Source organism: Anomalospiza imberbis, chromosome 2, assembly GCF_031753505.1.
Source record: "Anomalospiza imberbis isolate Cuckoo-Finch-1a 21T00152 chromosome 2, ASM3175350v1, whole genome shotgun sequence".
NCBI lineage: Eukaryota > Metazoa > Chordata > Aves > Passeriformes > Viduidae > Anomalospiza > Anomalospiza imberbis.
Genome location: NC_089682.1, coordinates 33811380 through 33830056, shown reverse-complemented (window position 1 = coordinate 33830056; position 18677 = coordinate 33811380). Strand labels below are relative to the sequence as shown.

The following is an 18677-nucleotide window of genomic DNA, read 5'->3' as shown; positions in this document are numbered from 1 at the left end:
TCTTTTAATGTACAGTATTACCAGGAAGTCTATAGGTTTGGGGAAAATAATTATAGGGAATTATAAAAGAATTATAAAGGAAAATTCTTTCATGTTAATAATTTTTGTGAGTGACTGCATGGTGAATAATTGGTTTTTCTTTCTTGGCTATGAAGATTGAAAATGGAGACAGTAGCTTTCAAGATTAAAATGAATTAATAAATCCAGGTCCCTTTTTGTTTCTGATTTTCTAAGAGTCCTCATATTCATCATAACAAGTTTTTTTCTCTTGCTGCTCCTCTGACCTGCTCAATGTCCACTGAGGTACAGCCCATATAAATGTGGCAATTAATAAAGATGAAAAGCAATGCAGTGGGATAGGACTTATTATGCTGGAGAAAGTAATTTAATAACTACTTAACTGACTTTCTGTAATGCAACAGACAGTAATGAAAAGCCAGTAGTATGTTAGTGTTGCCAAAAAATGGTACTCTGCTTGCCATAGTTCTAATCCTTTCTAATTATAAAGATAGAGGTCAAATTCAAAGCACACTGAGCATTCTTAGCTCTCTCAATGAAGAGTGTGACTTTGTTTCTTCTTATTGGCATGATATCAATTAATACCAATTAAATGTTAAGTATTTATCTCAGGCAGCAAATGGTGCATGTTTCCATTCTTGTCAAAGCCTAGGGCTAGATCCTCAGAGGAACAAAATATCTATTCATTAAAGATCAAGTAGTACAATAAGAAGAATTCTTCTGACCTTTTCTTGTATTCAAGAAAAAGTAATCTAGCACTGCAATGCTAATTCACTTAGCTGTATGTATGACAAATATTAAAAGATTGTGTTTGCATTTTATGCTAAGAACATAAGGGCACAGCACTGGCACCATTCATCTGCCATTCTCAAAGGAGTTAGGGTTTTTTAGGCAAACAGTAAGAATTGGCTTTCTTTTGTTTTAAATTCTCCAGGTCTATAGAATTCAGCAAACATACCTACACCTGTGAGAACTATGGCCCCTAAATGTCATTATCTTTAAAATTAATAAACCAAAGTAAGTGGAAAAAGTTTAGGCTGCTGATGTGTGAAGTAATAAGAAATGCCTCTTCTCATCCAAAGCATCGTTTGTCTTTGTTAAGTATTGCACTGGTATCTCAGACTGAAGCCTCAGTTCTGTACTCTGCTAAATCAAAGGCATGATGACTCCATAAAGGTTATTGTTTTAGGCAATAACTTTTTAATAGCAGAATTACTCTTTTTTTTCTCCTTGCAGCTTTCCTGTTGTAAAATATTTCCATCCTGATTTAGCTTACCTCAAATTACTACTTGTTTCATCCTTAGAGTATTGCCTTCTGCCAAGGCAATGAATTGTTGCAGCTTTTCATATCAAAGGAATCAGCAAAATGCAAAAAAAAAACTTCAGGATGATACAGTTCTATTTATACCTGGCACTATTTTAACTTTCAGACCTGGATGAATCTGGAAACATTATACTACATTTAATGTGCACCTATCAACCCCACATTACACAGTTCAGAAATCAATCAAATCTTATTTTTCTGGTTGAGAGTTATTAAAAAGTACCCAGAATTTGTTGATTTTATGATGATTAGGGTAAAAAGCAATACAAGGGGGATTGTTATGATGGACAAAGTGAGTGGTGGTGATCTCCTGGTGACATGCATGGGACAGGCTTGTGGTAGCCTTGTCACTGTCACTCGCTGGGCATGTAGTTGGCTCATGAATTGTATGACAGCCACATGTTAGGTGTGCAGTGTGTGTTTGGCTTGGGCTTTGTCCTTTTTTTTTTTTTTTTTTTTTTTTAATCTTATACAACATAGGTTTTGTGCCTGGCTTTGTCCATAGCATGAATTCACCTGTCTTAATCAGGCTTTTCCTTTTCGCTCAGGTAAGTCTTTGTGGTCTGACTGACTCAAAAACTCCATGTTGAGTGAAAAGTAGGTCAGAGAGAGACAGATGCTTTTAAGCCCTGGGCTACTGCTAAAGCCCCTCAGTATTACTTGGTGCACCTGCAGTGCTTGGATCTTCTTCACTATAAAAGCAGCTTCTTTTGAGAGACTGAAATGCAGCTCACATTGATCTTAAAAGAGGGGGACCTGACATGGTATAAACATGAGTGTTTTCAAGAATGCACCGAGAGAAAGCATTGGCTTAGAGTCTAGGCTTAGGGAACTTTGAAGAGAAAAGGTGAGTTGAAAAGTTGTACATAGTTAACATTGAAAGTGCTGATAAAGTGGTGTTTTAGAAGGGTGAAAGCTTGAACAGCTGATAAAGTGGGACACCAGAGTTCCCTTTTTTTTTCCACTCCTAAATCAGCAATTTTAGCCTACTGGAATTTTTCCTTTCTCCCCAAATATTTTTTAACAGTGATAAATTAATGGTCTTGAAAATCAGTAAAATATTAGGGTACAACTGGTGATGGAAAGTTTATTATAGAAGCAAAATGAAGAGTGTTGATCTCCATGCTTACATTTACTTCTTTGTGGGAGGCTGAGCAGATCTATTCCTAGGCTTGGATTCCCAGTACAGAAAGCTGCTAAGAGGACATGTTAATAAATCATACATTGCAATGTAAATTGCAGTTTCAAGTTTTGGGGTTTTCTTGTTTAAAATCCTGTAGTATATTTTACATAACAAGACTTACAAAAGCGAGATGAGAAATATGCAGTAGCCTTGCCCCAGTATGCTGGAGCTGCTTCATGAGACTAAAAAGAAGAAAAATGAAAGCTTTACAGGATTGTGAGGATGGAAACTGTAGTTCTCTCATTGTAGATGGGCATGGAGCAATCCAGCTTTGCTGCACACATTCAACAAGGATCTCAGAGTTATCTTTTCTAGGTCAGCCCTTTCATTCTTTTGCCCTTGAGGGATGGAAAGAGTATTTGTGTTGTGATGGTATGGCAGTGCTGTGGTACAAGTTAGATGGAGATGAAGATTTGGGGAATAAAGGAACGACTAGATTAATCCTTAAACTTACAGTACCTTCTAAAATGGCAGATGCTTCTCCTGGTTAACATCATAGCCTGCAGTTAACACTGACAATGAGTTCAGAATTCCTCAGGTTGTGGAGTAGTGCAACTTCTGCTGAAAATTCACAGAGAATGGGATACTTGTTGACCTACATTTTTAGCAAATCCATTCTTTTATTAGATAATCACTTGAATAGATCGTTACATTTCTGTTATGTACAGAGCTGTGAAGAATATTCACATTGAATTTGGATAATGGGCACAGCTTCTATTTGTTAAACTTTAGCTCTAATGGAGAGAACTGTATAATGAAGAGACAGGGATGTGGTTCAGACTTTGATATTGTGGTGCAGGTCTTCTGAACAAAAATGTATTTCCAGTGATACTTTACAAAGCTTATTAAAAAGGTATGAAATACCTCAGAAAAAGTGGATTTGAACTGCAGCTATATCACTATCTACACATAGGCTCTTCCCTCCATGAAGTAATAGATTTTTTGCCTGAAGAATATTCCTTGTTTAGCACACTTGAATATGATGTGCAAAGCAGAGGTTTGCTAGTGGGGGGTCTTGGAAACCTCCTACTTATTTTGGAATATTTTCCTTCTGAGAGGGCTATAAAACCATCTGTAGGGATGTCTGGGTATCATAAAATATCTGAAAAGCAATGTATGGCAAATTTCAGAACTTAGGATACAGGTGGATATACCCTGATGTTTCTATAAGGTCTTCACACAGGTGCCAGCAACAAGTGCAAACAAGAAAAAAAGAAGAGCTGCTAACAGCTGAGACTGTTACATGAGGAATAAAGTATAGCCCCCTGCATGAACAGCTTGGTTGCCCTCATGCTGTTGCCAAAGCAAATTTGTGTGTGGGAGAGGGAAGTTTTGTTGAGTCTCTTCTCTCCTTTGTCCTTGTAGAGTCAACCATGGTGACTGCATGTATCTGAGTACTTAATTTAAAAGTCTTATGAAACAGTGCAGTGGTTTATTGCTGAAGGTTCTGTGACAGTGGTGCACTTATATTTTTTTTCAAATTTTTAACCCAGGATGACACTTGATGCAAGAGAGTGCTCTGTCTTCTTTAGCACCTTGATTTGGAGTAGAGCTGGGCTTCTGAGGGAAGATGCCAGTTCTATCTGGGAAAATGTTTTTCCTTCTCACTGTCAGATCAGGCTGTGTATCTGTTTTTATTGTTGCCTTTGTTTTGTTTATTTTCTACATTTCTCTTTAACACTTGGAAATCTGGCAGGAGTGGCTGGTAAAATGAATAGAATCTGAGCAAGTACAGTAATATTCCCTGCAAAACAGAGTCCACTGTCCCAGAACTGGCAGCAATCCTAGATATGAGTACAGACTGGGAGAAGAACTTACTAGGAGCAGCCCTGTGCAGAAAGACTTGGTGGTTCTAGTGGATAAAAGGTTTGGGGTTTATAAAAAAGAGAAAGTGACTTTTTACACAGACAGATAATGATAGGGCAAAGAGGAATGGTTTCAAGCTAAAAGATGGGAGACTTAGATTAGAGGTTAGGAATAAATTCTTTACTTAGAGGGAGGTGAGGCACTACAACAGGCTGGCCAGAGAAGCTGTGGATGTCCCATCCCTGGGTATGTTCAAGGCCAGTTTAGATGAAGCCCTGGGCAACCTGAGCTGGTGGGTGGCACCCTAGAGGGAAGTAGAGGTGCTGTGGTGTTGGAACTGGGTGGTCTCTAAGGTCTCTTCCGACCTAAACCATTCTGTGATTCCATCACTGTTGAAACCAGGCTGGAAGACTTGATGAAAGGATGGAATAGGGACAGCAGATGAATCAAACTGGTGCAGTTTACATCCTGCAGGGGCTTCCTGAAATGGAATCTCAGGATGATGTCCTGTGAGTTATATGTGAAGCCTGGGCAAGCTGTGTCTATAGTGAGTGGCTCCTCAGAGGTGATAGTTTGCAGTGGGTTGGCTTTGTATTTCCTACCAGGAAACCCTGGCACAGCAAGTAGGCCAAAGTGAGCTCTGTAAAGATGGAAAGATGATAATAAGCTGAAGATTGAAGATTAATTTCTATATAAATTGGGAGAGATGAGTATGAAATATTACAATTCCTCAGACAAGTGTTTCCTTACTAATTCAGTCCCTTACTATGAAAATGTAGGAATCTTTTTTTTCTCTGAAGCAAATGGAAAGTGTATCAAAGCTGTCAATGTCTCTCAGTTTGAGATATAGCTTACTTTTCTTCTTTCAGACTCAGCTATCGTGTTTCATTGTCAGCTATCTGATAACTTCTATTCTTGCAGTCTCCAGTCCCCTAACATATCACACTCTTTGTTTCTGACGAGCAAGCCTGGTGACCGGGGCATGATCATGCCACCTTCAGTTCATGGAGTTTCCAGGTGGCAGTCCTGTGAGTGATAGAGCAAACTGATTAACTTTAAAGGCCAGTTCTCTGAGAGTACCCAAAGGTCACTTCTTTCTCCACGTAGAGCATGCTGGGAAGTGATATGTGGTTAGAATTAATGCCAGGGTATTAAAAAAAGTGGACATGGGAAGGCAAAACCCAAAGAATATGTATCTTATAAAACACAGCAACTTGGATCACAGCAGGACTTGTATTATGATTAAAGTGCTTCAGAGGGCTGATAGGACTGCAAAGACTAATTGATATTTTAATTAGAAAAACCCAAATGTACTACAGGTGTCATCCTAGATATAAGAAGTTTATGGAAGATTTCTTTTATTCTTTACCATTCAGAGATTTCAAAGATGTATGAATCCTGGCAGTTATCCCCAGGGAGGCATTCTCATCTTCAAGCTTTTTTTTTTTTTTTTTTTTTTTTTTTAACAATCTCTAGTCACCCTGCTTATTTGTCTTGAATATTAAACAAGTGCCTCTTAGGGATTATCACTCAGCAGCCTTAGCTGGATCAAAACTGTCTAGACTATGACAATGCACTCTCTCTATCTTTGGAGATTTATTCTTTGTTGTTTTTCTGCCTTTTTTCTGTTGCAGTTTCAATGCAATGCCTTTTTATTCAGATAGATTGCTTAGGAACAATGAAAAGCAATATAGAGCTGCCATAGAATTCCCAACTTGTTTGTTTTTTCCTCTTTTATGATGTTGTCTAAACCAGCAAGGTGGCTTTAGTCACAACCTTTGACACAAGTGTCCTCGAGCGTAAAAGAACACCAGCAAACAGTGTTCACAAGGGGATCCATTCACTTCTTACTGCTCTTTTGAAGTCTTCTGGCTCGAGCAGTATATCACATAAAGCTGGGAGTTGCTGCCCTCCAGACTAATCAGGCTAAAGGCCTGGGATTGCTACAAAGCTCAGTACAGGGCTCCTCTAAACATCCATCCCTTATTGATACTGTGTGTGCTTTGGGTAGGTTTGTAATCATGGTGAATACTCAGCATCTGCTTTAGAAGAGGGAAAATCAGCAGTAAGATACAAACAAGTGTGGTGGTCTTGTACTCAGAAAAGCTGCATCAGTCATATTAGGCTCTGAATGCATTGCTTATATTTGTCAATTAAGTTGGACCAATGAGTTTCAGCAAAATGTACACTTTACCCCTGAAAGTGTAGCCTTATGCCATGTGTCTGGAGAGGTGTGGAGATGTGTTGGTATCATGTGCATAAATGTCTTTAAAACCTGAATGTGATGCAGAAATTATATTCTTTGGCTTGCCTGTTCCATCTTCAACGTGTTTCTTTAGGAATGTAGTGTGTATCACAGGGTCATAGAAAGGCTTGACTTGGAAGGTACTTTTAAAGACCATTTAAGTCCAATCTCCCACCTTCCAATAGTCCAGGCTGCTTGAAGCCTTCTCCAGTTATGGTTTCCTCAGGGCCTTTTCTTCAGGCTGAAGAAACACAATTCTAATGAAATGCCCTCACAAGAGAGGGGCTCCAGCCCCCAAAGCATCTTCTGGCCCTCCTCTGGCTTAACCACTTCTACTTCTGGGATCTGAACTATTCCTGGATGAATGAATGACTTTGGTATTTCCTTCAATTTCTGTGAAACTGTGTCAGCTATTTATTCAGTGTACTTTCTTCTCTGTCTTATTGCACATTATCTGTTGTTACAGCTTAATGTGTTTGTTGATTATTAAAAATAGTATGACAAATGGCATCCTCACAAATTGTCTTCAGCTATTCTATGTTTATGCTCCTGTGTCATTTGTTTTCTTGGTCATATAATACTGGATTCAACTTCACAATTAAAATAGTGTAAACTGAAAAAAAGTAAAAATCCAAATACTACTTCAGATTTTCTTAATGCATGTTTTTTTTCTATGAATGGTCCTAAAACATGCAAGGAAGCTTTTTCTATCTACTGTAAAAATTTAAAAAGTTAAAAAAAAACCCCAAACAGTTAAAAAAAAAACCAAAACAAAAACAAATAAAAATATCAATAAAGTTTGGATCAAGAATCTACTACTAGAGCTTGTGTATGTTGATTTCTTATCTACAGTTTTTCAAATCTCTAACATATCTTTTGTGTACTAGTAGAAGCATCTAATTAAGAATAAAGTACAGAACTGAGTGTGTCTGTTTCATGTATTTCTTTATGTTTGGACAATTGGCTTTTGGAGGGGGGGAAGATATTTTTTCAAAATTGTGGGTTTTTTTTGTCCCAGTGTCCAGAGTGCCCACCCCAAAGGATTAAAAGTATAATTTACAGAGTAACCCTACAGAGGCTTTCCCTATCCTTTTGCCTTTGATAGAAAAAAAAAAAAAAAGGCAACACCCAAAAAACTTAATCAGAGACCTTCAGTTCCACTTGGGTTGCCCCCTTGTCCAGTCCTCTTACTAATCAAGTGTCCCTCTTATTTGCATCTTCTATCAGGAAAAATTAATGGTAATGTTTAGTCTTGTGATCAGAAAAAGCTGTTGAATTTTTTTGTCCAGCACCATTTGTTCTGCATGAAATGCCTTGAAATGGATTAGTTTTTAGAAAGGGCTAAGCACCCACTGCTTGGGAAGCAGGGTGCCTTTTAGGATCTAACAATGGGCAAGCAAAAGAAATTTATTTGCAGGGATCTCAAATGGAAAACAATGTGTACTGAGAAAAGATTAACACAGTAATAACCAGATCTTGATTGTGATGTAACAGTGTGAGATTGGATGCTACTGCATGGTGATACACTTCATCTCTGGTCTTCAGCAGGGAATTTTTAATCAAAAATTACCCCTGTGAATTCTTAACAGGATAGAAATGTCATTTGCTGTAGGCCGATGGTGCTTCTTAGTAGTGAAGAGTGGCTTTATTTCCAAGGACACAGAATAAGCTCTTTTGGAAGAGGAAAAAATTAAGAAAATAGCACTATTACAGATTTCTAGGTGATTCTAACACAGACTTGCATGTGTAGACTTATATGAAATGTATATGTAAGCAGTGCTGTTAACACAGAAAACAAGTAGTTGTTTTGGCTTCAATCAACTTGATTATAATGGAGGTAGCATGTGAAGTGAAGCAGTGTAGTAAGTGCTTAGTCATTGCCAGTGGACTGAAAATGTTAATTCACAGGTCTTGAGACATCAAGAGGACCTTTGAATTTTGGTTAATATCTCATTGCAATCATATGTTACATATATATATATATTCTATATACATTTTTTTATATATATTAAAATAATATAGAGTTAAATACTGTGTAATGTAGTTTATGTAATAGCATGAAAACTTATGTATGAGTACAGTGGAGAGTATAACTTAATCCTTCTCTTATTGCCAGGACTCAGTCAGGATAAGCAAAACCACCAAAAAAAAAATCCTTAAAATACAGAAACTTAAATATGTTTTCCCAGAACGCTGAGTTATCTAAATGTATGATTATATTACACCCTTACATTGTTTAATAACTGAAAAAGGGGTAGATTTAGATTGCAAATAAAGATAAAAGTACTACAAAGATAGTACAGGACACTAGAAGAGATTGCCCTGAGAGATTGTGGGTGCTTCATGATTGGAAGAATCAATTCAAGCTCAGTTTGTATGGACTTTGAGCAACCTGATCTACTGCAAGATGTCCCTGCCCATGGCAGGGAGATGGGATAGATGATCCTAAAGGTCTCTTCGAACCCAACCCATTACACAGCTCTACAATATAAAGAGAAAAAAGACCCTTTGAAATGTGAACTTTAAATATTTTTACTCTTTAATGTTGAAGTATAAGTTATTTGTAACTGGTTATGATGAAGTTAATATTCTATAGGGTAGGTGTTCATTACAAAAAGCATTTCTTTCAAAACTAATCTTAAATTTGATGCTGCTAATACCAAATTTAATACTGTGCTATTGTGTTATGCACACAATTGCCAGTACTTAAACAGAGCTCTTGCACCCTGCCATTTGTACTGCTGTTTTGTAGCAGTGCACCTGAATGTTTATCCATTTGTTTCTGAAACCTTAATACATCTTTGTGATTATTGTTGGTGGCATTACAATCACTGAGCAGACAAATCTATTCAGCACATGCTATAGTAAAAGAGTAAAAGTCTGTTTTCAGTTCTTTGGATCTTTGCCAGGCTACAGCCATTTACTCTTCAGTCTTGGCTGCCAGGCATAATTCTCAGGTAGTTTCTAAGACAGGGAGAAAAATCAGGAGGAAAAAAGCAATAAAGGAAGGTAAAAAAATGCAATGAATGCTTGGGCAGCTTTCTTTCGATTTAGGAAGTGAATGTTGTCCTAAATTAAACATATATCCATCTATCCATATGTGTTTGGGTGGATATAGATCTATATGTGTATAAATATATCTATATTTTTCTGTTGAGTTGAAACTAGAATTGATGGGCAGATCTGAATGGCTGTTCCAATCTGCTGTGTGAATAGCAGCTATTCTTAGAGCTTGGTAATTAAGATCTAATAATTTTGTCATTATCCAGGTACATTACCTATGAGTCTTGGGAATTTCTGCTTTGTGTGTTCCCCTAGTTTTGTTTTTTTTTTTTTTTTCCTGCAGGGTTAAATTAGCAATAAATGAACAGAGATCTACTCTCAAGCCTTTAGTGCAAGATCTAATACCTCTATATTAAGCAACCCATGAGTTGCATTATAATGTATGGGTAAGAGTTTTCTAGATCATGTTATATTGTCTGGTAACAAATAGATATTTTCTGTTAGCTCTCACTATTTTCATTGCAGCAACCTGGGCCCTTTTCAAGTTTTACTTCAGGTCTATCAGTAAGGGTGAAAATAAATACACAGTTCTAAAAGTCTTGCAGCTGTGAGCCCATGAGAAATCATAAAAAGGTGATGTAGAGATAAATCAGGTGATGAGATGTGCTTAAGGCACCCAGAGATATCCTGGACTTCTAGATGCCTGCAATCAGAGCAGATGTGTCCTCATCTGGAAAATATGATCAATACCAAAAGATCAAGTAATATTAAAAGACAGGACCAGAGAAGGGTTGGAAATAGAGAGTTTGAGATCATGCTTCTCCTGCTTTGCCACAGGACATCTGGGTAGTAAATACTGCTGTGAAGGAGGTGTCATTCCTTAGGTAAGGCTGACCTAGAGAAGAGAGCAGCTCATTTGTGAGGTACTAGAACAAGCACTGCCTGTGTCTAGGATTTCAAAGTTTTACATGTGTTGAATATAATGCTGAAGTAGACAATGAGGACAGCAGCCTGGAGGGGAAAAAAAAAGGCTGAAAAAGATTTTAAGGAGAAATCAACAGTGAGGAGAAAGCAAGTACAGAGGAATAAGTTATGTGCAGGTCAATTCTAATACATAACTCCTATTGCTATTGTTAAAGTAGAATTTTATATTGCACTTTTCAGATGGCTATTTTACCATGTTCCTCTCTCTCTTCAATAAATAGATTTTAAAAATTGTTTTAAAGAATGGTGTTTGTCAAGTGATAGTCCTTCTGTGAATTTTTTTAGGCACTCTTATTAGAGATCACTATCTAATTAATTTTCTACTCTGAGTGGATGTTTTTTTGTGTTCAGTTATTAGTATTCCCCTGTCTAAACAGGCAGTACTCACAATTGCAATATTCGCCAAAGACATTGCTTCCAGTCACCATTTATGTGCCAAATATTCAGTGTTATCTTGGAGCCTGAGGTGCAGTAAGATACGGTTGTCATATGTTCTTTGTTGTAGTTTGTGCAGATGCTGTCCTACCTTGCTTTAATTAGGGATGCATGAAGTGTGACAGACTCAAGACTGAGTTTTAAAGCTTTTAAGTGCTTGACAAGTTTGTGGTGGCTTTTGGGTTGCTTTTCCTTGAGGAAGAAAAGTTTCCATTCCCTCTCACTGATGGCTGTTGCTTGGAGTAGGTGTTGTCCCTGTCACCATCATTTGGGGCTGGAGCTTTATTGCCTCTGTGTGTCTCACATCTTGGAAGCATTGGTACATCTTATTTTGGACTCTCAGGTCAAAATTACAAAAAAAGCCACTCCTCTGCCCTCACTCTGTTCTATTATTGTGTCAAAAGCTTTGAGATCTGTATAGTGCCCTGATATTTTCCCATTTACTTCCAAAGAGTAATTGATCTGTATCTGTCTAATTTGCAGATTTTCTGCAGGTCATACTACATCTGTCTTGTTTCATTTTATGTTTATTAACATAAACATTAGGTTCCTTCTGAGTTGTCTTTTGAGTATGTAATGGCTGGGTGAATGTGTTTAATAGTTATGCTTAAGGGTTTGAGCTCTGTTGCTCACTGCTAAGAGTTGGAGTGTAATAAATAAATCTCTACTACCTTGTACAATAAGGGATGATGTTATTGCTTTAACTGTACCACTCTTTTTGTGGCAGCAACATAATCACGTTCATTGGTTAAACCAATACATCTTTATCCTATGTCTGCATACCTTCACTGTTTTATTTTTCCTCCTTGCAAAAATTTTTACTGCTACATTCTGGTCCTGGCCACACTGTTGCCAGAGCTACACACAGCTCAATATCATTAACCCTTTGCTATTGAATTCTGAACTATTCTGCCTGCATCAAAATTCTCATTATTTATAAGGAAAAGGAATAACTTTCAGCTTTTTGTCCTAACTCGAGTGCATTACAATGGCTAAGTCAACTTTTCACTAACTTTGTGGGTGTCATGACTTGCAGAGTAGCATGAACCCCAAGAATCTCCCCTATCTTTTATTCATTCTCTTTAGTTTTCCTGAATTAGTGGAGCTGTGGGGAGGGTGACAGGGAAAGAGAAAAGTTACTCAGTTTTAGTAACTGAAACTGCTGTTGGTGGAGAAACTGGTCAAGTTTTAAGTAATGTGGGGATCGTTATTTTCTGTACCAAAAGAAAGGAAGAAACCAGAATAACTCAAACTCTTTCTTTTGTAAATAGCACCTCTTGTGCTGTAAAAGTAACATTAAAACTTCAGACTTGTATGAAAGTGTCTCATGTTGTTGGTCTAATTTTATAGCAAAATTGGTGGTATCACTGGTTACTGTTGGGAATGAAAAAAATTATTAACCTAGGACATCTTTTGTTTTAAATCTGAGAAGCTTTAAAGGGAAGGAGATAAGGAAAAGGCTATAGAGGAATAAAATTGGTAACAGTTTATACTTCATAACTCAGTAGCCAAATCAAAAAAGAAAAGATGCTTAGTGCATTAGAACTGAGCAAGGTGATATAAGAACAAGGCTGAGAAAGATGGTGTAAGGTCACTCTCTGCAGCCATGGAGATGAGCTGTTCTGTGGTAAAATTTGAGCTCATGGTATCTTAATGTATATCTAAAATATTATACTAACACCCCCCTCCCCCCAAAATTGTGCATGCCAAGTACTTAAAAAGCCTTAATTACACCTGCGAGTATGGAATGGTTTGTGCTGGCATTTTTTAAATAATGAAGTATCTACGTGTTTATTCTAGACTACAGGCTCAGACTCAGGTGAAAAAAGCCCACCATGCAATTTATGGCCCTCTTGCAACCATATTTTCAGTTCAGACTGTGATACTGAGGCTTTCACCCTTAATATTTATGGTGAAGTCTTCATATAGAAATGAAAGCAGAGAAAGGATGTAAGGGATTTGCCAGAAAGATCATCTTCCTGGGAATTAAATCTAGGAGGCTGCTGCCGAGAGGTAACAAACTTAACATCATTATTCATTTCCATTTTGGTTGCTAATGATTTGCATTGTTTGTAAGCACCTGTTTAGGAGGTAATGAGAGAAATAGTTGATGTGTCTAAATATCTGAAAATCCATTACAGTTTCATCACTCCTATCAGCATTCCTCTGCAGCTTCTGTCAGGCCTGTCAAGCTCTTTCTGGGAAGCTGATGTGAAAGAGGAGGCATGGGCTGCTGTGATTCTCTGGAACAAAATTTGGCTCTGCCCACTTTGTCTCTCTGTCCAGATGATTTTCTTGCAGCTCACAATCATTAACACTGTATTAAACTTAACCTTATTTTAAACTCAGAGTAGATTATTGGTTTAGAAAACAAATATGTTACCAGAACTTTCATGCCAAATAACTTGTATCTGCACAGGTTTTTATCTCCTCTGCTAATAGACTTTGCAAAGAGATACGGAATCATAAAATAGTGCTTTCTCTGTAGCCTCTTTCTCGTTTTTTGATATCAGTTTCCACACTGACAGTACTACAATAATATCTTTAGCAAAGGGAAACAAAAGCCTCGCTCTCTTCCTTTTTGCTCTTCTTGCCCCACGGCTTTTGCTTTTTAATGTGGATACAAATGTGTAATGAAGTCTTTAAGAAACACACTGATATCTTAAGTATTATTTTCTTTAGTATTCTAATCTTTCAGATAGTCTCAGCTCTTGAAACCTTATCTTTTGGGAAGCTTTCCGGGCAGTTTTCCTGCTTGAATTGAATACATGTGCAAAGCCTTACCCAGTCAGATTGGATGTACATTGACACTTGCAACCAAATGGAAACTTGCTAAATTTGCCTGCATGATTGTTTTTCACAGGAAACTGTGTGTGCAAATATCTTGATTAAATTCACATTTCTCATGCAAAGTTTGGAAAATCTGGTGCTGGGAAAAAAGTAAATTTACATTTAAATGCTCTTCTGCTACAAGTTAAATTCCAATTTAGCCCTGTCAACAAAAATTAAGCTTATGTATACAAGGGAGTAATCTGATGGATTTACAGGCAGGTATGATGTATATGACTTTGAATGTGATGGTAGTTAATGTTGTCTGAATAGCACATAATTTTAAGTTACAGACTGAAGCCTTGGGAACCTGACTGATGCTAATTAGAAGTTGCTAATCTGAGTTTCTCAAGTTTGAGATAAAAAGCTGCCTTTGATTAGTGAGCAGATCATTTTATAGGTAAAATAAATGAGATTTATGACATATAAAACAAAGGCTCAGAACCCAAGCATTTACAAGAGTCTCTGTGGAAAGCAAGTTACTAAAGTTAGAGTTTAACAGGTTGATATCTGGAGGCAAATTTAAGTGACTGGAACTGAAATATGTCCCTCTACAGGACAGTTCAGGTCACCTATTTTGTTTAGGCTGTTGGTATAAATATCTCTTCACTAATACCTCAAATGCCTTTTTCTGAAGGGATCTGCCAGGTTCTGTCCCTTCCGTGGTGAGAAATAACAAAAAAGGGATGCCAGTAAGACAATATATTAATAGAATAATGGTAAAAGGGTAACCATCTATACTCATCTGTTTCTCCAGCTGTGCTGGTTTGAGCTGGGGAAGAATTAATTTTCTTCCCAGTGGCTGGTATGGAGCTGTGTTTGGGATTTGTACTAAAAAGAGTGCTGATGGTACAGAAAAGACTTTCTTTTTTCTGAGCAGCACATGGTAATAACTATTAGTCACTGCTAACTTGGGCTGAATTCAATGTGTTTGTGTGAAAAACTCCTTTTACTCTTTTGATTATCAACCAAAATGAATTTGTCTTTGAAAATACGAGAGAAAACAAATATATTCTTATTAACTTCTGTACAGCTAATAAGAATGCAAAGTTTGGGACATGGTTACAGAAGGGAACCAAGTTTTTTTCCCCTCAAATACTTGATTATTTTTTGGGGTACTACACTTTGTCTTGTAGTTGCATTAAGGTCAGTTGTGGCAGGTTTTATGTTCTGCTTTGCAAACTCAATATTTTATTTTGCAATAAACCACTGGATATTTCCATGATAGACAAGAAGCAGCTTGTATGTTGCTGTCCCATTCACTTCAGTCAGATCAAATCCATTAAACTGGTGGTTATGTTAATGTAAATTAGAAAATAGCATATTATTTTACTTTAAAATAAGCATGTCAATAAAGTAATTAAATCCCAGGAAAAAATTAATGCTGAGATGAGATAATACTATTTGATGAATGAGAAAATTAGACAGTTGCAAATAGTATTTGAGCTTTTCTAATGTACTATATATGCAGACTAATTACACATTTGCAGATTGAAAGCATAGTTATTACATGGACAGAGATTGTCAAGATATAATTAATATTGAGTTTTGCTTTCTCTTTCTCAGACTCCTCAGTAAACCAAATGCAAAAAATGTTAATAATGTACTTTTGCGTGGTAACTGTGTTCCTGTATTTTATATACTGTGGATATAATTTTAAATTTGAAATTCATTCTTCCTGCAGGCACAAACCATTTGAAATTGCTTCTTTTCCTGATGTGAAAAGGTAAGTGACACAGTGTACTCTATATAACACAGGCTGATTATTGCCATCTGATTTGGTAAATACATTTGGAGCATCATGAATGAAATGTTTTCTGGGAAAAATAAATCCCTGTGAGTGTCAATCTCATCTTATTAAGCCCTTGATGGTGGTTGGTTCATGTTGAATAAGTTATTGAATAGAGATTTTTTTGCTGTTGTTGTTGATGTCAATGCAAGAACATGGATTTCTGGTATTCCTCTTTATATTTTACCTTGTATTCCTTTCTTTTTATACTGGAAGAAGTGAGGGTGAATCAAGCAGATCACTAATGACAGGTGGTATTGAAAATTTTCTGTCAAGTCCTTCTGAAAACACTTAGGGAAAGCACATGAATTGTGGATTGGTGTGTATGGTTACCTTGTGACTGTGTACCTATTTGAGCACTGGGAATTTTTAGCTCCACTAAACTGAAAAAAAACCTAAAGTTATCATTTTCAATGACAGAGACATATCAATATAACTCATTCGTGGTTTGACAACAGCAAGGAGTGATGGAAGTGATGCCCTGTTTACATCCAAAGGAAAAAAAAGAGAATCAGCACACCCAGGAATTTGCATGCTTATAAAAATTTATTTCTTAAAAACATTGGAGGGTACAGAAATGATGTCCTCTGTCATTTGATGTTTGCCTTGGGGCTGATGCTGGCACAGCTGGCAGTAGGCATGAAGTGCAGAGCATGGGATGCTTCCAGTATACTTTAGACTTTCTTTTTTCTCCCCAGTATCAGTGTTTGGCTTGAGAGAGTAAGGATTGGAAAGGCTTGATGATGAAAGATAAATGTGTGTTTTCATATGTACATAATTATTTACAACAATACTAAAAAGTGCTGTAAATATAAAAATCCTTATCCAGGCAAGAAAATCTTAACATTTTCTTCTCCTTCCTTGAGTTTTCTTTGCATTATCAAATAGCTGCATATTTTCTACTCCCTTTTGATCAATTTTGCCAAAACAAAATTAATATAAAGAAATCCTTTGAACTCAAAAAGATCTGACAGAGGCTTAGTCTTTGAAATGCTGAATTTTTAATCTGTTAATTCTAACACAAAAAGGAATCGAGGAAAACTTTCATTATAAACCCAGATGTTTGTTTTGGTCTTCTCTTTCTGATATTATAACAGCAAACATTTCTTTTCCTTGACAAATGTTTTCTAAGATAATTTTACTTGTAACACCCTCCTGCCAGTTCTGTCTCCTATATTTTTATAGGACGAAGGAGAGATAAGGATGTTTCAGAGCAAAGAAATTTGGCCCTAGCAATTAATTCAAACTTCTATTTCTGCTCCATGACAAGTTTTCTTAAAGCTGTCATTGTGGCCTAGTCTTGGTGTACTCCTTTGGGTTTTGGTGGAGTAGTGCCTTTTTTTTGTTTGTTTACTTTTTGGTTGGGAATGACTTATGTGATGAGATTATTCATTCTGAAAATTCACCTGAGTTCAGATTGCACAGTAATTTGAATTTAGAACTGAAACTGCATGTATTTCTTAATAAGTAGGTGTTTTGCAACTTAAAAAACGGTTAGTCTTTATGGTGTGGATGTAAAACATAGAGGCATTTTTCATTATTTCTCTCTATTCACAGCTGGAAAAATAACAATTTCCAGGTTTTTTTTTTGTGTGTAGGTTTTTTTTGTTTTTGTTTTTTTTTTTTTTTTTTTTTTTTTGCATAAACCCCACATTATTTATGAAGGCAAAACAACACCCTGTGTTGGGTTTTTTTTTGTTCATCTTCTGTTTTGGGATCAAGGTTCCCCAGCCTGTTAGAAGAAAATTCAGTGTTGTGCTGCACAGTATCACAGCCCTGATGTGTTGCTTTCAGTTGAGTACATGTTAGTTGCTCTTAAGAGATCCTTTCCTATGAATAAGACCTCTGGAATTTGTAAAATGTCATCGACTGAAACTGAGTCTGTGGTGGATGTCAGAATCCATGAATCCTGGAGGCTTCCTGGCACTGCATGAGCTGCTCTGTCAGCAGGTTGAACATGGACACACATTTGTCTTGGGCTCAGCCCTTTTATGTTTGGGTGTGCAGAAAATACTCTAAGGTACCTTTAGGGTCAGTGAGTTTTGGACAGTGATGGATTTCAGCTCTGAACTCCTTGGGAGCTGTGGGTTTATCCCTGGTCATGCCAGGGATGAATAATTCTCAAAAACAGGTGTAGGTATTAAGCAGCATGAAAGAAACAGCCTAAAAAGGTGGAATGGAGCAAAATTTCATAGCAAGGCTGGTATGTCCCGAACAGGTTCTTGGCACCAGAGCAGAGCCAACTTCTGTGACAGGAAAAGTGGAGAAAATCTCCTCCCTCAGGCAACTCTTTGGCAATACTGGAAGTTTTTGGGGACAGAGCTGTTAAAATTAGTGGCTATTGGAGGGTCACAAGATTAACCACTAGTTTGAATAGAGTACAAACTTTGGTGGTTTTCTTCTACTTCACAAAAAACTGGTACATACACAGTTCATTGAGTAGGAATTTTGTTAGCTTAGGTAGGTAGATGGAGAGGAAGATGCTGTGTGACAAAAGGAGTCTTTTTGGCATATCCTGTGAAAGATGTGGGGAAAACTTTGGGTAAAAACAGAAATAAAAATGTTTTGCAACACTGACTTAAGTAATATTTCATGGATTAGGTGAATGCCACCAAAGAGAGAAAAAGAATGAAACCCAATATCACGTTACATTCCTAAATGTGAAGTCCTATGAGTATCTGTGGAGGTGCTCGTTTCCTGTTTACAAATAGCTATGAGTTCTGGCTCCAAAATGACACCCCAAACCCACCACCAACAAAAAACTTAAAAAAAAAAAAAAAAAAGAAAAGATATGGCAATCACAAAAAGGCTGTCACATGGATACATGGATTGATGTGTTATTCATATAAGAACAAGGTGTGAGACAGGATTTAGAGTTAATTAATTAGCAGGCTGGCAATTTAGACTGGTTTAATAGGTACTTGCTAGGCCCACAATAGTGTTATTTACAAAAAAGGGGGTTTAGAGTACACTTAGCAAGTGTCACATTAGTGGTGTGTTAATGGGACAGATAAAACTTCACTCTTCATTCATTATCCCAGCTGAAGTCAGATAATGCTTA

The 18677-nt window shown here is 36.9% G+C and overlaps 1 long non-coding RNA gene across 1 annotated transcript in view; it reads left to right on the top strand.

Moving 5' to 3' along the window:
- LOC137468640 (uncharacterized) overlaps positions 1 to 18677 on the top strand; it is a 590084-nt gene that overhangs the window by 546819 nt on the left and 24588 nt on the right. The window lies entirely within an intron of this gene.